This window comes from Bacillus rossius, chromosome 1 (assembly GCF_032445375.1).
Source record: "Bacillus rossius redtenbacheri isolate Brsri chromosome 1, Brsri_v3, whole genome shotgun sequence".
Classification (NCBI taxonomy): domain Eukaryota; kingdom Metazoa; phylum Arthropoda; class Insecta; order Phasmatodea; family Bacillidae; genus Bacillus; species Bacillus rossius.
In genome coordinates, this window is record NC_086330.1 from 311,112,739 (window position 1) to 311,132,428 (window position 19,690).

Sequence of the window (19,690 nt, forward strand, 5' to 3'; positions counted from 1 at the left end):
ATAGAGATTCTTAACTAGAGTATTTATGAGATGTAACAGCGAATCTGTTTTTTATTTATTAATTTATTTACAGAAACCAGTTGGGGCAGATTCAGCTAGCCTTGCGGTTAGTACTGAACCTTCGTGCATTGGTGCCTCTTCTGAGAAGGTTGAAGTTAACAACGATGATGTTACAGCAAAAACTGTAAACCAAGCATCTATTGCATCCCATGTAAGTAGCCCATTTTAAATAATAATTTTCAGATTAAATCAAATAATTAATAAAATCATTTTAACCTACACTTATTTTATAGAATTCTTAATGTATTTGTATGGTGTTATGTTGCCCATCTGTAAAACATATAATTTTACAGTGCATTGTGTGTTTTCGAAAATGTTCATTTATTTATATTAGGTTCTAACCAGTATGGTTTATTTGTAATTATAGTTGTGGCAACTCTTCAAGGTCAAGTAAACTTTACTATTTTGCATAACCAAATTTATTACTGCAGTGTCTAAAAATGTTCATCTCTTGTACAGTAGTTAAGTTTTTCCCTTTTTTTGGTACTTATTTGGTAGGTAGGTACTTACCCTGTTATGCAAACAAGTAATGTGAGCGTACTGTCATTCCATATACATATTAAAAGTATTTGTGCACATATTATTTTAGAAAACTAACAAATGGACCAAATAGTGTTTGTATGTATGTATATAAGATAAAAACATCCAACTTTTGTGTTTCTTTTAAACAGCGCACCAATGATATAGCATTATGTATTCTTTTTATTTTTAGTAATTATTTTAATAGACAATGTTTTTTGTACCAATGTGGGTTTGTGATGTTCCTGACCCAATTTTTGTGCAATATTATGGGTGCGGCATTAAATAAACCTTTCTCTCTATTCCAAAATACCTAATCACATTGATTGAACGTAGTTCGACAACAGTGTACCAGTATTTGACTCAACACCAAAAAGCACTATAATAGTTGTATTAAATTGGTATGGGGACACTTAGTTTACATAGAAAACTTGAAAACATTAAGTTAGTGACTATTTTGGTCTGCATTATTAAAAATAAATTTTCATTTCTCTAAAAACTTAATATTAGAGACAGTATCATAAATATAATTCGCTGCCATTTTTCCATTTCTTTTATAATGAGAGGTCAGAAAATATGGCATCTTGCCTGCAAGTCATACCAACAACTGAATTACGTGAAAGTGCAGATTTAATGACATGTCACTCATTTGTCTGGATGAATAGAATTTCTGTGTTACAAAAGTTCTGATAGTGTTTAAAGTCATGTCCGCTAAGGTTGGTTTGTAAAAAGAGATTTTCCTATAAATGTCATATGATTTACCTTGATTGGCACACAAATAAGGATATTTGACACATCGAAGTATGTAAATGTTAAGAAGTAGAAATATACAAAAAGATGACAATAGATTATAAGCAGGGATTTCACAGTTACCTAATTTTTGGAAGGTTAATTGTTTCTGCACATTTCTTTACATTCAGTTGTAATAGCAAATCTATGTTTTACAGGAACCAGTTGGGGCATCTTCTGCTAGCCTTGCAGCCAGTTGTAAACCCTCGTGCAGTGGTGCTTCAAATGGAAACCAAGCCTCTACCGAGTCCCATGTAAGTATATTACCACCTATGGTATGTTTATTTCATTCCATTACATTTTTACAAGTATTGAGAATAAAATGGAAGTTAAAAAAAAAAAAATGAAGGGGAAAAAAGATAATACTGAAGCAATTTTTGATAGTTAAGATATTACATGTATATTTAAATTGTAGGTATCAGGTCATGTAAAAGATATTTTTTATAAATTATATAGGTCATCTGGTGATAAGCTACAGGTTCTGAACTATGTTTACTTATTTATATAGGTATAGTATTTAACTGCTACAGTTTTCTGTTAACTATATTGCATTAATTTTTTTTTTATTCTGTCATATAGCAACTCATAAAAGTTGGTAGAATGTATCGTAAAATTATATGTAGTGGAACCTCTTTTACACAATTGACATTTCATATTCATATTTTTATTTGAAGTAACTTTCACTGTATAAAGGTAATATAATTGTATAAATTACTTGTTTTACCTACAACATGGGGGAATAATATTTCCAAGCAAATGTCAGGCAATTGGTCAGTATTTCAGTTGTTCAGTCCATTTCAGTTTTTTGTTTTATGATGTTCTTCGTCAGAGAAAAGTCATAGCTCCATTGCAGTGCCCTAATTCTTTCCTAGGTTATTAAGGGGAAAACCCGTAGTCCTTGTAATCCGAACGTAAACATCTAAAAACTAACAGCTTAAATGAAATCATATTTTTTTTTTGTAATATGAGAAATTAAAAATTTTTGTGTACTGTCAATATTGTGTACAAAAATCTACAAAGTTCATTTTTATAGGTTATAGTGAGCTCCAATGTAACTGCTATTATGTAATTTTATTGGTTGCAGGATGTATCTCCAAAAGGATTTATTTCTTTGGAAGAACATGCAAAAATAATGGCTGATATGAAAACAAAACTTCAGAGAAAGATATACTGCCTCCAAAAAGCTAGACTCAGGGAAGAGACAAGATATCATAACCTTGTGGCAAGTTTGAATGATCTTTTCACAGCAGACCAGATTCAGCACTTGTCTCAAAAGAAAATTGGCAAGTGGTCAAAAGAAAGTGTAAGAAAAGGACTTCAAATCAGATATGCTTGTGGTGTGAAAGGCTACAAACAGTTAATAAAGCAAGGGTTTCCTTTACCATCATACCAGTCACTCTGTAGGAGAGTTCAAAAAATTTCTCTCGATCCTGGTGTATCTGAAATGACAGTACAACTAATGGCAGCCAAAGGGAGAACAATGAACAGGAAAGAAAAATTTGTGGTGTTGTCTGTTGATGAGATGGAGATAAGAAGTAAATTGGAATTTGACATTGGAAGGAAGAGGGTGGTGGGTTATACGACTCTAGGACATGAAGGAAATAGAGCATCAAAACTTTTGTTGCTGGTGGCAAGAGGACTGACAACGAAGTGGAAGCAGCCAATTGGGTGGCATCTTACTGATGGAAGTACAGTGACTGGTCCTGAGTTGCAGGCGTTTATCCTTGAAGGTGTCCAACAGATGGAAGAGGCAGACTACCATGTTATAGGCTGTGTTTCAGATATGGGTTCTGAAAATATGTCCATGTGGAAATCCATGGGCATCACAGTAGGCCGCTGGTCCTTGGACAAAATGTCAATTTCGCATCCATGCAGGCCAGATGAAGATTTTTACATTTTTGCAGATGTGTGTCATGTTTTAAAAAATATACGAAGTGGATTTTTGACTCACGATATACACTTACCAGATCACACTGTCAAAAAATACAATTTACCTACCAGTACTGTTTCTTATTCGTGGATTTTAAAGTATCTCGATGATGAATCTACTAAAGATACAACTATAAAATTGGCTCCTCATTTAATAAATAGTTCTGTCACTGCTCCCACTAGTTTTGAAAAAATGAAAGTTTCTTATGCAGCGAAACTCATGTCGCACAATACTGCAAATGCTCTGAGAACAGCAGTGCATCATAATGTTTTAGCAAAAGATGCTTTGACAACAGCATGGTTTATTGACAGTGTAGCAAAGTGGTTTGGTACTGCAACAGGGCGACATCTGCGTTCATCGATTACAATGAAAAATATACAGGTAAAATGTGAAGAGTTGACTGAATTTGCTGAACTAATGAGAGAGATAAAAACAAGTGATGGTAGATGGAAACCTTTCCAGAAAGGTGCAATTTTGAGTACTTATAATTTAGTATCTCTAGTTTCTAACCTTCTCAATTCTGGCAGTGTTAGTTATGTCTTGACTTCTAGATTTACTCAAGATGCATTGGAAAACATTTTCTCATCAATACGTTACAGAGGAACTGTATTGCCTTCACCTCTTCAAGCTCTTAGAGCTGTGCGTTTACTTTCTGTTGCACTTTTTACGTGTGAATTGAAGAACGTTAACTACGAAGTTGCTGAAGATTCTTCATACATAGATTTTTTGGCATCACCAGTAAAGAAGAAAGAAAAAACAGTTCAAGAAGAGCCACTTAAACTTACTTCAGCTTGTTCCAGACTACATCCTTTGGAAGAAGATGCTTTGCACCACTATACTGGTAGAGTTGTTGCAAAAATATGGAACAACATCTGCATTTCTTGCAGAAATATTTGCCACAGTTCACCCAATGACATCTTAACAATTGATGTAGTCTGCACGAAATTGAAAGATTTTGGTGGATTGAAACATGCATCGGAAATTGCCTTAACTGCTGCAAGACTTCTTGAACGTTTCTGTTGTACAAATATGGATACTATGTTCCAGAATAATGATTACATTGTTGAAAGGCTCTGTTCAAAAGTAATTTCTTCTGTTGAATGTATCCTTCCCAAGTGTGCATGTAACTTGGTTCCAAAATTTTCGAAAGCTTTCATCAATTCTAGATTGCAGTTTCGGCTGTCAGATTTAAATGCTGCATACAGAAGTCAAATGAGGAAACGCAAACTCTATAGCACCAAATCTGGAAACGATGTTGCGGTGAAGAAATTTAAGTAATTTGTTACAGAATTTACAATTTTAAAGTTTTCTATGTGCACTTTACTGTTGAAACATTGATCTACATTTTAACAGGAAGAGTATGAATGCCAAAAATGCTAATAATGGATAAACAGTAATCCATACCACATACATTTTTTAGGGGTTGTCAGGTTATTTTTCTATAACAAAAACTATTATATAAACATTTACATATTATGAACAAGTTATAACAGTTCTGATTTTGATGGAAGAAATTGTGTTTTTGTATATATACTTATGTTATATGTGTGTTTATATTGAGTATGTGTCTCATGCCCTTTTTGAGAAGCTTGTATTTTGTGTATATACAATATTGTGTATGTGTGTAATGCAATTTTGAAAAGCCTGTAATTAATTTCACAAGTTATTTTCTGACAATTATCATTCTTCAGTTGCTGTATTGTGAAACAACAGTTTTCAGTGATGAACTCATAAAGTGTATAATAACAGTGTTTTGTCTTTGTTACTGGTAACTTTTTTCTGAAATGTAAATTTAAAGCCCAAAAATGTGAGTCGCTTGGCAATGTATTAATTTTAAATTTTTATGAAAATTTTGATATAATTTTTGACAATTCTAAATTGTGGACACCTACTTATTTCACTGCACGTAAGAAATAATACTTTTCAGTTAATACAGTATGTTTAGCCAGTGAATTTTATAAAATTAATTATATTTGTATTTTCTGAAGTAACATTGAAACATTTAATGACAATACATTTTACAGTAAAGTTATCAAACATATGTGTACAAACCTGATGCTAATAATCAATAACAGACCTTGGTGTCATGTAATTGTTAATTTTTAAATATGTACATGATCTGTTTTAGAGGATAGAGTTGTATGCAGACTATTTTCAGTAATTAAGAATTTATATTATTCCAGTTTACTGTATTCAGTGATGTGAGCTATTGTGTACAATGTTACTGTTTCCCGATGCTTGTTAGTGTGGTATTGTCCAGCAAATGTCACTATGCATATAACAATGCTTTGTTTAATTTTAGTCGTAGTTTTCATATATTACTTAGCTATTTATTTTATTGGATAGTATTTTGTGTATCTGAAGAAAGAGTAATTTGTTTATTTAAGAAACGTTAACTCTATCGAAGGAAAAATAAAAAGGAAATTATAGCAGCAACTTCAGTGAATAATTAAAATGAAAAGACATATTCTCAGACATGACAGCCTTGTAAAAATTATTAAAGTATTGAAGAAAGTACTGAAGGAAGATTAGAATATATATGTCACAAATAATGAAATGTTTTCAAAAGTACATATACAGAACTGAAGTAAATATTAATGATATATGGAGACCTGCTACCAACCAACCAATAGTTTGATGACATGATGATGGTGATGATGAACTGTATTAATTAATGTGTTTGCTTATACGCTGTCAATGTTGTCATAATGTTCAAATTAACTATAGCTTTGTTATTGTTAAATTCATTTAGATTAAACTTAAAGTTATTATTAATATTTTTAGGTTCAGTTATATACTGGTAGTTTTGCATTAGTCTTTGTTATAAAGTAAGTACATATGTGCTCATGATGTTTCAAAAATATTCCAAAATTGACTAATGGCCATGGGTTTACGCAAACTTGGATTCTAAACAATCTCAATCAAAATGTAAACAAATTTGAACTTTACATAAAATAAAAGTGTTGAAATGTTTTCCTGCCAAAATTATTATTAACTTTAAAGGGCTAACTTAACCATACATATTTTCCTAGCAAATTATGTCTTTGTTTAACAGATGGAGCACTGAAGTTGTGAATTTACCAACATTTCAGCATGGATAGTTGTAGAGAAGTGTTATGAACATTTTTGGCTCTACATTCCATAAAACATCACATGACTCATTTTTTAAATAATGACACACATAAAATAAACATTCAAAGGCTGCTGGGCTACTAATTGCTAAAAAGATGGGTTAAACTTACCAAAATATGTGTTGTGCATCCGCGTGAAAATGTGTCGTCCTTTTGTGTTGCTATTCGCAAGAGCTAATCTGCAAATACTTGTAACCGTCTGTCTCGTATGTTATGTTATATAAAATAATCATTAATGGTTACCTCTATGATGAAAATAATATAGATTAATTAAAATGCTAGAAGTCATTTTTATACGTAGACTACATTTCTGCAACTTCATTCAGTGACCATTATAGGGATAAGAAATTGTCTATTTATTGTTATGCCAATTTTGTTTCAAATAACAAGTCATTTCTGCTGTTTTGCATTTCTAAAAGAAATAATTGTTTCAATTTACAATTTCTCATGACAATAACAAAAAATAGCCAACTGAACTTTTCTCACTGTTATTAACTGTAAGTGGCATTTTCTTCGGCTGTTAATATTTCAGAGGAAGTTTGAAAGTAAGGACAAGATTTAATTATTTTATGTTGATTACATTAGATAGCCTAATTTTTTTTGGTCAGAAATGGTACAGTTTTAAATTTTTTTAATACATTTTATTTTACCCACACATTTTTCTTTATCAAGATTCATGTTGATGTAAGGAGAACATTCTTTAAATATTTACCTAAACTAGTACTTAAAAAATATTATGTTTGAACTTAATTAATTTCATGATTTGACATCAATTTCAGCATTATCAATTTGCATTTAGGTGCTTTTTGCTATATAAAAATTGTTATGTTATTTTTATTTTTCTGTTGGTTATATTTTATTTATGTGTTACACCAATGCACAATGAATCCTGTCTCTATATATAGATGACTAGTAGTATTTGCTATGACAAGTATTTTCGGAATATACTTTTCAAATCCTGGACAAAAAAGAATTCTATTGAAATCCAAGCAAGTTTTTTAATATAACTGCAAAAAGGTTGGTATTCGTAATCAATGTTGAGCGGAGGATGCTAGCTGTAAATTGCTTGGTCTGACACTTGAAGTCATTCTTAAAGATTTTGCTTGTCGTTTGTGGGTACATTGCATATTTGAGCGCTAAAGGGTACTAAAAGTTTTGGCCTGCAGATAACATGCAGCCATTAACTTATTCGTAAAATTACTGAAAAATTTAAGCACATTTGAAATCACTTCAATAATTTTTTTAAGCCATTCATTACTTTACCTAACAAATATAACTTTGGACGAAGAAAAGCTGGCACTAAAACCTACAGAATATAAAAATTAGTCTACATTTTGTCAGCCCAATTGAACAGCTATTTGGAAACTACACATTACATGAAACAGGTAAGCAAATTTGTTCTGTTTAAAGGTTCAAGGCCACAACTGATTGAGGGTTGATTGGCTGAGGGAGAGAGTACTTAAACCATCCAAATAAGCCAATACCCCAAGTTTAACTTTTTGTAGTAATTGTTGCTGAGAGAATATATAATTAGAACTCTTGTGTTCTTCCATCACATGTAAACTTTGCATCATAAACTGAAACAGCCAGACTGTGATACTAGATAAGAATTTGCATCACTTTTATTATTAAAGTTACACAAGTAGTACATTTATATTCAATTAGCAATTCATTTAAACCAAGATGTTCAAAGGCTCTAAATATGAAATTGTGAAATTATTTCTTACAATTCTGCTGCTAACCTAGCCTACCTTCTTATATGCTGCAAGAGCTGTCAAAGTTACTGATAAGATATATGCAAGGTAAGTATTAATAAGTAGGCCCTTAAAATTTAGCATCTACAGTGTATAGCCAACAAAAGTTTTCATAAGTTGTCCAGACCAGCTTGGTTTTATTTAATGTTATTTCTACACGAATATCATGTTTTGAATTGAATGCAATCTCAGTCATAGGCCTAAGCTTTTGTGTACTAGAATGGGTTCATTTTAGGTTCGCTTTGTTTACAGCGAGGAGGAAATTTTGTAATATATTAACTATCAGTAATGACATGAGTTAATTTACATGGAAGTAAACTGGCCAAATAATGCTCATGCTTACATCAAAATGTATGTTAGAACAGCCTCCATGGGGACACAGAATGGTAACCGCACTACAAAATAGTGTACATGCTTTCAAGAAAATTGCAACTTATCTGTATCAAAGTATTAATGTGTGAGCAGTGAATACCTATGCTCCTGTATGAAAAATTAACATAATCTGTATTTAATTTGGCTTGTTTAATGCAATATCAAAACAGCCTATGCATTTACAAGCAAGAACTAATAATTTGGTTTATTACTATATCACTACATCAGGGCCTTTATAAGTAATTTACATATTTGTATAAGTGTATCAATGATTTCAACAAGCCATCGAAGGTAACATACTGTCAGGATGTGTTAAAGTAGTCATATTCATTGCCAGAGGTTGAGGTTATGTTACCAGTAGCACCGGTATTTGTCTTACCACTTTTAAAAGTCATTACAAAACCTTCACCCTTTTAAAAAGAACACACTTTTTTTGCTAGCTCATAGTGCGTTCTACAATAGTTTCACTTCAGTGACAATGCTAGTTGGTTGTTGATAATATTGTAGGTTATGAGAAAAAAAATGTAATCGACAAGGACTTTAACTGAATAATTTGTAATTGCCAATCATTACAGCCGCAATAATACCAAAGTATAGATAATGGAGGCACAAAAGTGCATTTATGTTGATTTATTTAAGTGTAGCAATGACGCCACGAATACAGGAAATTCAAATATCGCGCCACTAACCTAAAACTTGTATTATCTTATTATACAAAATCGTACATTTATATTAAACTAATTCCATATGCACGTCAAACTAAAGATACCTTTGAAGACGCCTGAACAAAGATGTTTATCATTTAAGGCTTTTCAACTATAATTATTTGAATCTAAAGTTTGGCTATATTCCATTAAAATGTACACAATCCTGTGACGTCATACCTACAAAATGGAGTGGTGAGAGTACTCATTCTATATAGGTTACTCTACCGCCAACTCGACAGCAGCGCCGCGCCGCGTCGAGGAAACAAACCGAGAACACTGCCGTACGTAGTTTCGGTACGCCACATATTAGAGTACAAGAACCGCGGGGGGTAGAGGGGAATAAAGTGCAATGCCTCTGACCGCTGGCCCATCAAGCCAACCTTGATGGGCAAATTTGGTATAACCATGTTCTAGAATTCATGTTAGTTTGACGATCGGTATATATTCTTTCGGCACTCATTAAATATAGGTATTCCATGTTTAGTTTGCCCAACCTATATATACACCGCCTTTAGTAAACTGACTACGATATTAAAATTTATATAAAATCTACTTTTTGAAAATATATTTTCTAAAAGTATTTAGATCATTGAGATTTAATTATCATCATGAGTTGGATACAACCATATGTCATTTTGGTGATCTTGACCTTTCAAATTGAAAGGAAAAAAAAATCTAAAAATTAATTAGAATTTCACATTTTTTAAGGAAAAATTCCCGTTTCTAAAACATTTTACGCTTTTGTAGGAATAGCCATTTTCAACTCGTCGCTATCCTTAAAAACGTTATGTTGTACCTTTTGCTAAGTTATAATAAATTTAAAGTCGGTGTTAAAATATTTTTTTTTCTTTTTCAATTGCTAGTTTATACATCCTGCACCTTTATTTTCAAAATATTGAATCCTTTCAACTGTCCTAAATTTGAATATTTTTTTTCCAGCACCCTGTTTTCGGGGAGCAATAACATTTATGCGAGCAGTTAATTTAAATAGCTGCTTTGTTTTGATGACCGCATCATGTCGTGCGCTCGGGACACAATTCCTAGGAGAGTGCCGGAGTTGTCGGTAGTCGTTCGAGTTAAGGCGACACGAGATAGTTTAACAAATATAATACTTGGAATATAAATCTGAATCAAATGTATTTGTTAGTTTGGGCAGAGGTTCTTAAATACAATTTTTTTTAGGAAGTTGGTTGAGTAAACATGTTTATTACTTTGAAATCGAAAATAAAGCTTGATAATATTAAACTGATGTTAGCTGATGTTACCGCCTTATTTTAGTCAATTTTCTAATGGTTCTAAATATAGGTATATTCTTTTAAATCAGTTACAAGAGAACTCTACATGTAAATATTTTTTTTTTTACCTATACCTTGTAACAGTTTGACGGATGACATTTAGGTTTTTAGGTACACAAAAATTTAGCTATTGGTTTTTGTATCTTATCAAGTGATTGTTTGTTGTGTTATTGTACTTTTTACTATATTTTTTTTATAACATTTCCATTAACACATGCTTTTTCTGTCTTTCACTGTATGCCACACAACATCAAAACGGGGAGCAAAGATGAATATATAAACAATAGGAGAACAAGCCAACTTCAGCTGATGTCAAATGTTAAGTACCATGTTTCATTGCTGGGTTCGTCTGTTTGTAGCTGTGTTTCCCAAGGTTTGTGTTTGTCTTTATTTACTTCTATTGTTCAAACTTTCTCGCCATTGTCAGCCCAGTGTGTTCGTCTTTGCTGTAGTTTTTGTTTCTGACGAATTCTTTCCACGGAATACTCTGTGCTGTCCAGGCATGTAACATTCGACATCAGCACATTTCCTCAATATGTAACCATTTTTGTTTTCCGTCTTTGAGGTTGTTCTATGACATGCAGTGTATATGGACTAGCAGTTGTGTGTGTGTATATGGAAATGTTTTATATCAAACTTCCCCTTTACAAAAATCGTTAAAAAAAATTAATTTTATGGACTTATTGTATACATATGTTAGTAATACAAGCATGACTAAAAATTATTTGGTTATTCTGAGATGTGAACCTCTGATCACCACTTATCAGTTGTTCTAGAACCAATACTAATTTTAAGTTAATACTACATATTGTGAGAAAATAGCTTATTGACCTGTGTTTAAGTTTGAAGTTACATACATAAAACCCATAACAACAATTCTATGCTTCTTGGAATGAATAAGCTGATTGAATTCGTGAGCAGCGGCAGGAAATTGAATAAGTATAGTGTTCTTGAAATTACCTCTTTCATTCTCATGGTTTGTTTGTAAAGATTCGTTGATCTATCTTTCAATTTTAGTCCAAATATAATCAGAAGAAAAAGCTAATATCTTGCTTTATAAGCATTTGAAAAATAGATTCATAACTTTTTTCCCCACAAGCGTCAACATTGTTATTTGGTACTGAGATCTTCATTCAGCGTGTTTATATATATATATATATATATATATATATATATATAAAGAATCTAAATAAACGCTGTCTTTAAAAATCTATCCCTAAATACGTTGTTACTTACGATGCCTTAAAACATCTTACGTAATTATTTATTAATCACATAAAAAACCTATAAATTATCCCCACAGTGAATTTATAATTATAGCATAATAACATCGTTTTCCCAGCATAATAATCGAGAAAATTTATAAAATTAGACAACTTAAAATTGTTTGGTATTATATGGAAGATCTTGTGGTACATGTTTGTATGATATCCTGCCGCTTCATGAAATAACACAGAAGGCACATTGTACCTCAGCCCACTCTCCCTTACTTTGTTCAGTACCGGTTTGTATCGGTTCAGTTATGAGAAACATAATTTAATACAATATTGTAACTAAAGCATGATAGGCTTTCTAACGGCATCATGCGTAGCTTATGAGCTATGTACTAGGCACGTGCTTTGGTTTTGTAAAATAAAAAATTTCACTCAGTATTTAAAAGGCCTTTTTCAGCCGGTGGACAGTGCCCTTTTATTTTCTAAAATGTTTTATGTCCCGCTGCTAAAGTATGACGAATGAAATTAGAATTTTTTTTACTGTAACATTGTACACTCGCCTAGTCAGGGGTGTACCAGTGTTGAGGAGGAATGATAATGTGATCATTGTTGGTGCTTCTAGCGCAGTACCGCCTCAGCGCAGCCTTCGCGTGCATAGGACAAGCGACAACTATGAAATTTGAGCGGGAACCATAATATTTGATGGCGGAGAAAGGAAGATAGAGATGTAATGCAAGTCACTTCAGTGCTTTCAATACTCTACCTGGCGTTTCATGTCTAAAAAATTATTCTGAAAAATTCTCCTAAATATACGCCCTCACAGCATTTTTGAATGCTTTTCGTAAACAGTTACCACTCGGATATCTTGAGCAGTTTTAAATCCCGTGGTTTCTTATAAAGCTATGCTCACCGTATGTGTGCCCAGATAGGCGGGGCTCTTAAAGATGAGAGATCACCTATAACCTGAGATATATCCTTATGTAAATTAATTTGCATATAAAATATTTAAAAAAAATAAAATCATGGCGTTAATATTTCAAAATATCCCAGCGTGTTTTCTGGTTATGATACAGATTGAGTGAAAACTATTAGTTTTAATGTATTAAAAAAATTGCAAAAAAAGTTACATCACGTTGTGACTGCAGAAAGCTTGGCATGATACATTTTTGAAAGACGAGCCTCAATAGTTTTTAAGTCTTGATGGAGCTAGTTTTTAAACCTCAAACTATAAAATATAGTTTTGAAGACGTTGATAAAAATGCAAGATTGAGGGATTCTTTTACCCTAAGTAAGTTTAAGTTATAGAGGTGACATTCTACAGTAACCCACGTTACTGGCTCTTTAAATAACATGAAATAAAATTTTGTTTAATTTGTTTACAAATAATTTATTATCACTAGAGACCGGAAAAATTCGCGGATTCAAGTCGCGACGCGCTAAAATTAAAATGCATATAACTTTAAGCTAGGTTTGCAATTGGGTCACTGTTAATCCGGATAACTGGGCCAAGAAGTAGTATCGAATCACAGGCAAACAAACTGAAATGACTCGCAAGTCAGCGGCCAATTAACTGACGTTCGTTGCCCGTGAATATAGAGGATTGTGTAATCTATCCTGAAGGCCATCGAAACCGCTAATTTTTCCAGTCCATAATTATCACTTACACGTTACACACTTCTGTGGTCAAGTTTTCATAGAAAATCGCCGTAGTAAGGTATGGACTTTGATTTTTGATTGTAAATGCACAATCCTAATTAGCGTATATATTTTAAAGAACACTATTTTAAAATACTTTTTGACTCGACTTGTTGCCGAAATGCCACAGGTAGTTGTGGCGTGATGGAGACTTTAGCGGTAGGGTGTACGTTCTTTGAAGAGGAACTGCCGACCGTGCCGTGCCGTTGGGCGCCAAGGCTTTCTTGGTTGTTTGGCTTGATTAGCGTGTTCAGGGTCGCAGCAGACAGTCTCGTGCCGGGCCGTGCCGAGCCAAGCAGAGTCTCCACGCCTGTGCCTGTGACGTACGTGAGTGAATGACGAGGCAGCGGGGAGGAAAAAAAGACGGTAGCCATAAACCCAAGCCGCAGCCAAAGCGACGACATTCTTTCTTTTACCAGGCGCTTGGCTGCTGTGCGTGGAAGCGGGTTCGCAACTGCTGAACAGAACAATTCCACATCTCGCAGGCGATAGCGAGCGTTCTTCACCAGTTGATGGAATAAACGTGGATGTAGTAGGGAAAGGTCGAGAGAAATTTTATTTTGTTCGGTTGGTGCAGCGCGCTTCGCCTTTCCCCTCCCCCCCTTTCTTGTTCCTAGACGAGCACGTTCGTTTTCTCTCGCAAGCGTCGTGCGACTGTCGTGTATTTACCGTAGTTTTAAAGTGGACCGTTGAAGGTGTATGATCTTAGCGTGCTTGAACTAGCAGTGTTCGGACGGTGTTTATTTATGTTCGTTTTTAAAAAGTGACTTTCTTTCGTGAATTACGATTGCTGTTTGTGGATACTTTGCGTGTGTTGCTTGGAAAATAACAATATTAATTAACCGGACGAAACTGAGGACTAGCTGTCTGCCAGTGGTAAGTGTTGTTTCTGATTATTCAATTGTGTTGTGGTTAGGGTACGATTACGAGGTGGTATAGATTCAATGTTCATGTTGCTGTTTAATTTTCTTCTCAGCCATCTTGAAAACATTGAACAATTCGTATTTTTAAGCGGGAAACAGGTATTCTTCGTAGACATGCGCGGAATCGAATGTATGATGTCTGCTGATTGGTCCGAGACTACAGTTAAAACTAAACTTTAGTTACTTTATCATAAGGTTGCAATTGGAAAGAAAGTGTACATTATGATACAGTAAAGTGAACAATTGTAATGAAGAAAGAATTCCATGCGATTTTAAAAACGTAAAATGTAATAATACATTTGACAAAAGTAGGCCTAGTGAATCTCAGTTTTTAGTTGACTATTTCATCCTATGAATAATTCACATAATATTGCCAAAAAATTTAAAAAAAAAAAAAAAATTGATCGTACGGAAGTTTTGATTGTAATCCAGACGCTGTTGTCATGGTAAATGCAGGAACGTCTCCAATTTTTGATAAAAGTATTTTCTGAATTTTATTAATAATTTCTGGTAAAACAGTGAAGTAAGAATATTACCTTCATATTTTCTATCGTTGAAATAGATATTCATCAAATAATAGTTTAGGTAAACAAAACTTTTTTTTATCACATTAAATTGAACTTTTAATGTTATTACAATGTTTTTTTTTGCCAAATATTAATTTTCAGGTCTTTTCCTTAAATATTGTTTTGTAAGCAATACCCTATTTTAATAAAAATAATAGTAGACTGTTCGTATTGTAAATTTTGTTACCACAATATTCACCTGACCAAATTTTCTACTTAAATAGGTTGACGTAGTTCGTTAATTTGTTTCTTGTATTTTGTATCTAAATAACTCAACATTAAAATAAAATACCCACACATCAGCCCGTTGAATAATTAAGAAAAAATTACATAAACATTTGTATACCTAGTATTGACTTATTTTGAACTTATAATCAAGCGTGACTGAAAATAAATGTTTTAGATTATTTTATTTAGCCGTCATCCGTGACACGGCTGAAAAGTTTTTTTTTTTTTTTTTTTTTTTACAATTTCATTTGAAACCACTTGGATAAAATAATATATGTTTAGTACAACTACGTTTGAAGCGTTTCAATACTAATTTAAGAAACAGCACGAGATTTTAAAACTCTGTAACGCTTAAAATATTAGTTTTTTTTTTTTTTAAATATTTAGATAAGTGTCGTACTTTCTGAATTGAAAATCGACTAAATCAATTATTACAAATTACGAATTGATTGTTGAAAACACCGCCAAAGCTCTAATAGTTTTCAGTATATTGCATAAACTACCCGACTGGAGCCCGTTAGTACTTACATTCCTGCGTGAGTCATTGGTATTTTATCGCCTGCGGGGTGGTCATGAGTTTTTTTTTGGTGAGGGAGGGAGGGTACGTCATACAGAGGCTAAAGCCGGAATTACAGTAACCGGCGCCTCCATCCGTCCGTCATCCGTCCGTTGATCACGTGACCTGCAGCCAATCATATGGCCCGAAAAATTCCATTCGCCCGTCTGTTAAAATCTTGGTAATTTCATACTTTTTGACGGAGGGACGGATTTGATGGATCTTATTATTCAGGATAAAATTTCTCCAAAATGTAAGTTTTATCAAAGTCGGCAGCATGTATACAGGAAAAGATTATGACGGAAGTACTGAGTTTTGTAAATCGCTTGGCGGCTGATGGACGAAAGAATTACGGACGGATGGGTGACTGACGGACGCATCCACAATATCTGTTGTGTTTGGATAATTCTGATACTTCGTGGTATCACGGCACAAATAAGGAGACTACCAGTTTCATTTTCTATTATCATAGAAATTCGACACTTAAAGCCCTGCCTCAAACAACATAGTATTAACGTATAGATAGTTTTAGCGATAAGCACTTTCACAACACAGAACTAGCACAGCTGCCTGTCTACAGCGAACATAAAACCTAACCCTATTCCTTTATTGTGGTGGTTTTAGCCTTGGAAAATTAAAGTTGCTGTAATGTGTAATTATAAGGGAAAAAAATATTAACAGAATAAATTCAATTGTAGCATAGGAGTTGCAAAATTAAACCCAAAAATAAATTTTATGTCCTTCAGATATTATACCGTGATGTTTATAGCGTAACTCAATCATATAAACACATATTTTCGTATTATTTAAAATAAGTTCTCAAATTTAGACGAAGCATGACGTTGAGAGCTTCCGATTGACTGATAACATATGGTTTTAGCAATGACATATTATTAAGCAAGCATAAAACCAAGAACGAACTCAGCTTAGTACTTATAATACAGGGCTTGTGTAAATGCTTAATGCAGTGCACGATTGTAGCCAGTTATATTGCATTGGATGGAGTTCTACTGTTATGTATATGTAGGGACCGGATAAATTCTTGGTTCAATGACCTCCAGCGTAGACTCCACGATCAACTACATACTCGGGCAAACGTCGCCTGTTCATTGGCTGCTGACTTGTGAGACGTCTCGACTGGTTTAGTGTGATTCGATACTTCGTTGATTGAAGGTCTGTAATCGGCCCAGAGTCATCCAGTTTCATCAGTGAACCAATGGCAGTAGCCTATAATTATTTGAATGTTATCTTGTTACGAAATGAATCCGCGAGTTTTTTTCCGGTGTCTATGTACTGTGTTGCGTTCGTGAAATGATTATGTTGATTTTGTCCGATCTTTTACTGGGAATGATGCAGTCGTTCCGATCTGAGGAAAACTCATTTTAATGTATTACAATTTGGCCATGCCTACAGCTAATAATGTGAAAAATTATCGGTGTGAGGGTTTTTCTAAGTTATAATTTAAGCTACAGAAAATACAAGAGTTAAACTAATGCCATGCTTCTAATTGTCAATTAAACCTCATCTCATATTGTAAACATATTTTTTTAGTACAAACGTGTGGTCAATATTGCATACATGTTTACTCTGCGATTGGGCCTAGGATGTACATGGTATTTACAAATCTGATGCAGTCAATAATTGTATTAAAAATATTTTACCCTAGTTTAGGTTAGGTTAGGTTAGGTTAGGTCACTTTACAAACTAACCACTGTCAGAAAAATCCTGAAGGGCTGCCCATCCAAGGGCCAACAATTCAGACAACCTTTCAAACACACTACTGTCTGTAACATCCTGAAGGGCTGCCCTTCCAAGGGGCAACAATTCAGGATTATAAAATTACGAAGATATACACATTTTAAGATACTGGAAGGGCTGCCCTTCCAGTCGCTTTACAAACTAACCACGGTCAGAAAAATCCTGAAGGGCTGACCATCCAAGGGGCAACAATTCAGACAACCTTTCAAAAACACTACTGTCAGAAAAATCCTGATGGGCTGTCCTTCCAAGGAGCAAGTTTTCAGGATTATTTAAACACTTAAAGAAACATGTTTTCAGAAATTGGATGGGCTGCCCTTCCAATCGCTGTACAAACAAACCATTGCCAGAAAAATCCTGAAGGGCTGCCCTTCCAAGGGGCAGCATTTCAGTCGACTCGGCTTACAGAATATTAAAAACGACAAAAGACCATTCTCTAATTTTAAAAAAAAAAGTAGTTTGGCACGCATGTTCTTGGTCGAGGCGGCTTGTTGTTTAACTTGCTTGCTGAGTAATGGGGCTTTGTTATTGCTTAAAATAATTTCAATGACATACCTAGTAAATGTTTTTATTTGGCTATGAAACTCTTTATTTTTCTGGAATATTTCGGCTTTAAAACTTGTGGATATTATGGGTTTATGAATTGGATATAGGTATTTTAACCCCCTCCCCCTCTTCAATAAATGAAAACCTGCATGAATAATTACTGAAATTTTTAGCATTTGTTTGGTGTTTTTACAAGTAAACTAATGATATCAAAAACGTCAACAAAGTGTTTCTCTCTCTCTCTCGCCCCCCCCCCCCCCCTTCTTAAAACTTACCGGAATTACGCCTTGAATTCTTACATTAATGTTAAAATTGATTTTTAGAATTTCTGCGCAGATGTCCATCATTGTCTTACGATTTGTAATGCAACTGTCAGAATCATCTAATCATCTGACGTAAACAATTATACACGCGTTTGTTTACAGTTGGTTTCCAGCTAATTTTGCAAATTATTTGTTAGTTTCTAATGTGACGACATACACAGGTACTTTTCTCGAACTAACAACCACGTTTTGCATCGAAACTTTTATATATAATTAATTCTATGACATGTAACAACATAACATTTGCCGACTGCTTACGCCAAGTCCTATGTTTTTCTACCGTGGACTGACTATAATCTCACAACCAGCTGTTCTAACTGTTACAAACTATCCAACTCGTTGTTTATAATTTATTTTGTGTTTTTTTTAAATAAGATAATTCGTTGAAGTACTTCTTTTAAATATGTCCAACGGCTGCTGCATTTTTAAAAATATAGATCGTTTTATTTTAGTACGTTGCTTGGTTATGTACATTGTGTGAAGAAAATAAACATGCCCTACCGCAGAGTAACGTAGGTATGTGAAGGGAAACTTTAATATTCCATCATGAAATTGATGTTCAATGCTTGAAGTCCCACCGACGCGACGCGACGCGAAGACTGCACGCTAGCTCGTTGCCTGGCGCGTAGAGACGAAGAGGCGTGTGATGCGCGAGCCACTGTCGCCCTTAGCGCCCCAGCGCTTTTTACATCGCGGCGCCCGGTCGAAAGGCGCTTACACGAAATTATATATACAAATCATCTAACAGATCCTTTTAGTATATTGGTCCACTGTAGTATACAATTTATAAGTGTTGGTGTTCATTCTAGTTGACACAATCATCATTATTATTATATTTTACAATTTTTATGAACAATTTTCTAAAAATAGGTTAGTTTTAAAACCAAATATTATTTTAAGTTAGGAAATAATAAAGTGGGACCGAAAGGGTTAAGTCAATGTCAATACACCATGGACTTGAATACATTTATGCTTGTGTCCACAAAGCTCTCAATTCTACTAATATTATAAACGCTAAAGTTTGTAAGTATGGATGTTTGTTACTCTTTCACGTAAAAACTACTAAATGGATTTTAATGAAACTTGACAATAATATAGCTTATACATCAGAATAACACATAGGCTACATATTAATATGAAATTCCATCCTTAATGGAGTGAAAAAGTGAAAATTTCATTTTATAACAGAAAAAATCATAGGTCATAGACATACAAATAGTGAATGAGTGTCATTTATCTATGTCTGCCACACGATCATACACATAGTAAGGTCTTGCAAATTCATATTTTTCTCCTTGGTGAGACCAGCCCGCTTAGTGGAGCT

At 33.7% G+C, this 19,690-nt stretch overlaps 1 protein-coding gene across 3 annotated transcripts in view; it reads left to right on the plus strand.

The window, feature by feature from the left end:
* Window positions 1–13,779: 13,779 nt before the first annotated feature.
* LOC134527909 (polypyrimidine tract-binding protein 1) overlaps window positions 13,780–19,690 on the plus strand; it is a 797,394-nt gene continuing 791,483 nt past the window's right edge. For 2 of the 3 annotated variants that reach the window (XM_063360936.1, XM_063360934.1), the window contains exon 1: window positions 13,780–14,342. The gene's annotated coding sequence lies outside the window, so the exon portion shown is untranslated. The remainder of the gene's footprint in view (window positions 14,343–19,690) is intronic. The other variant, XM_063360940.1, reaches the window with a different exon arrangement.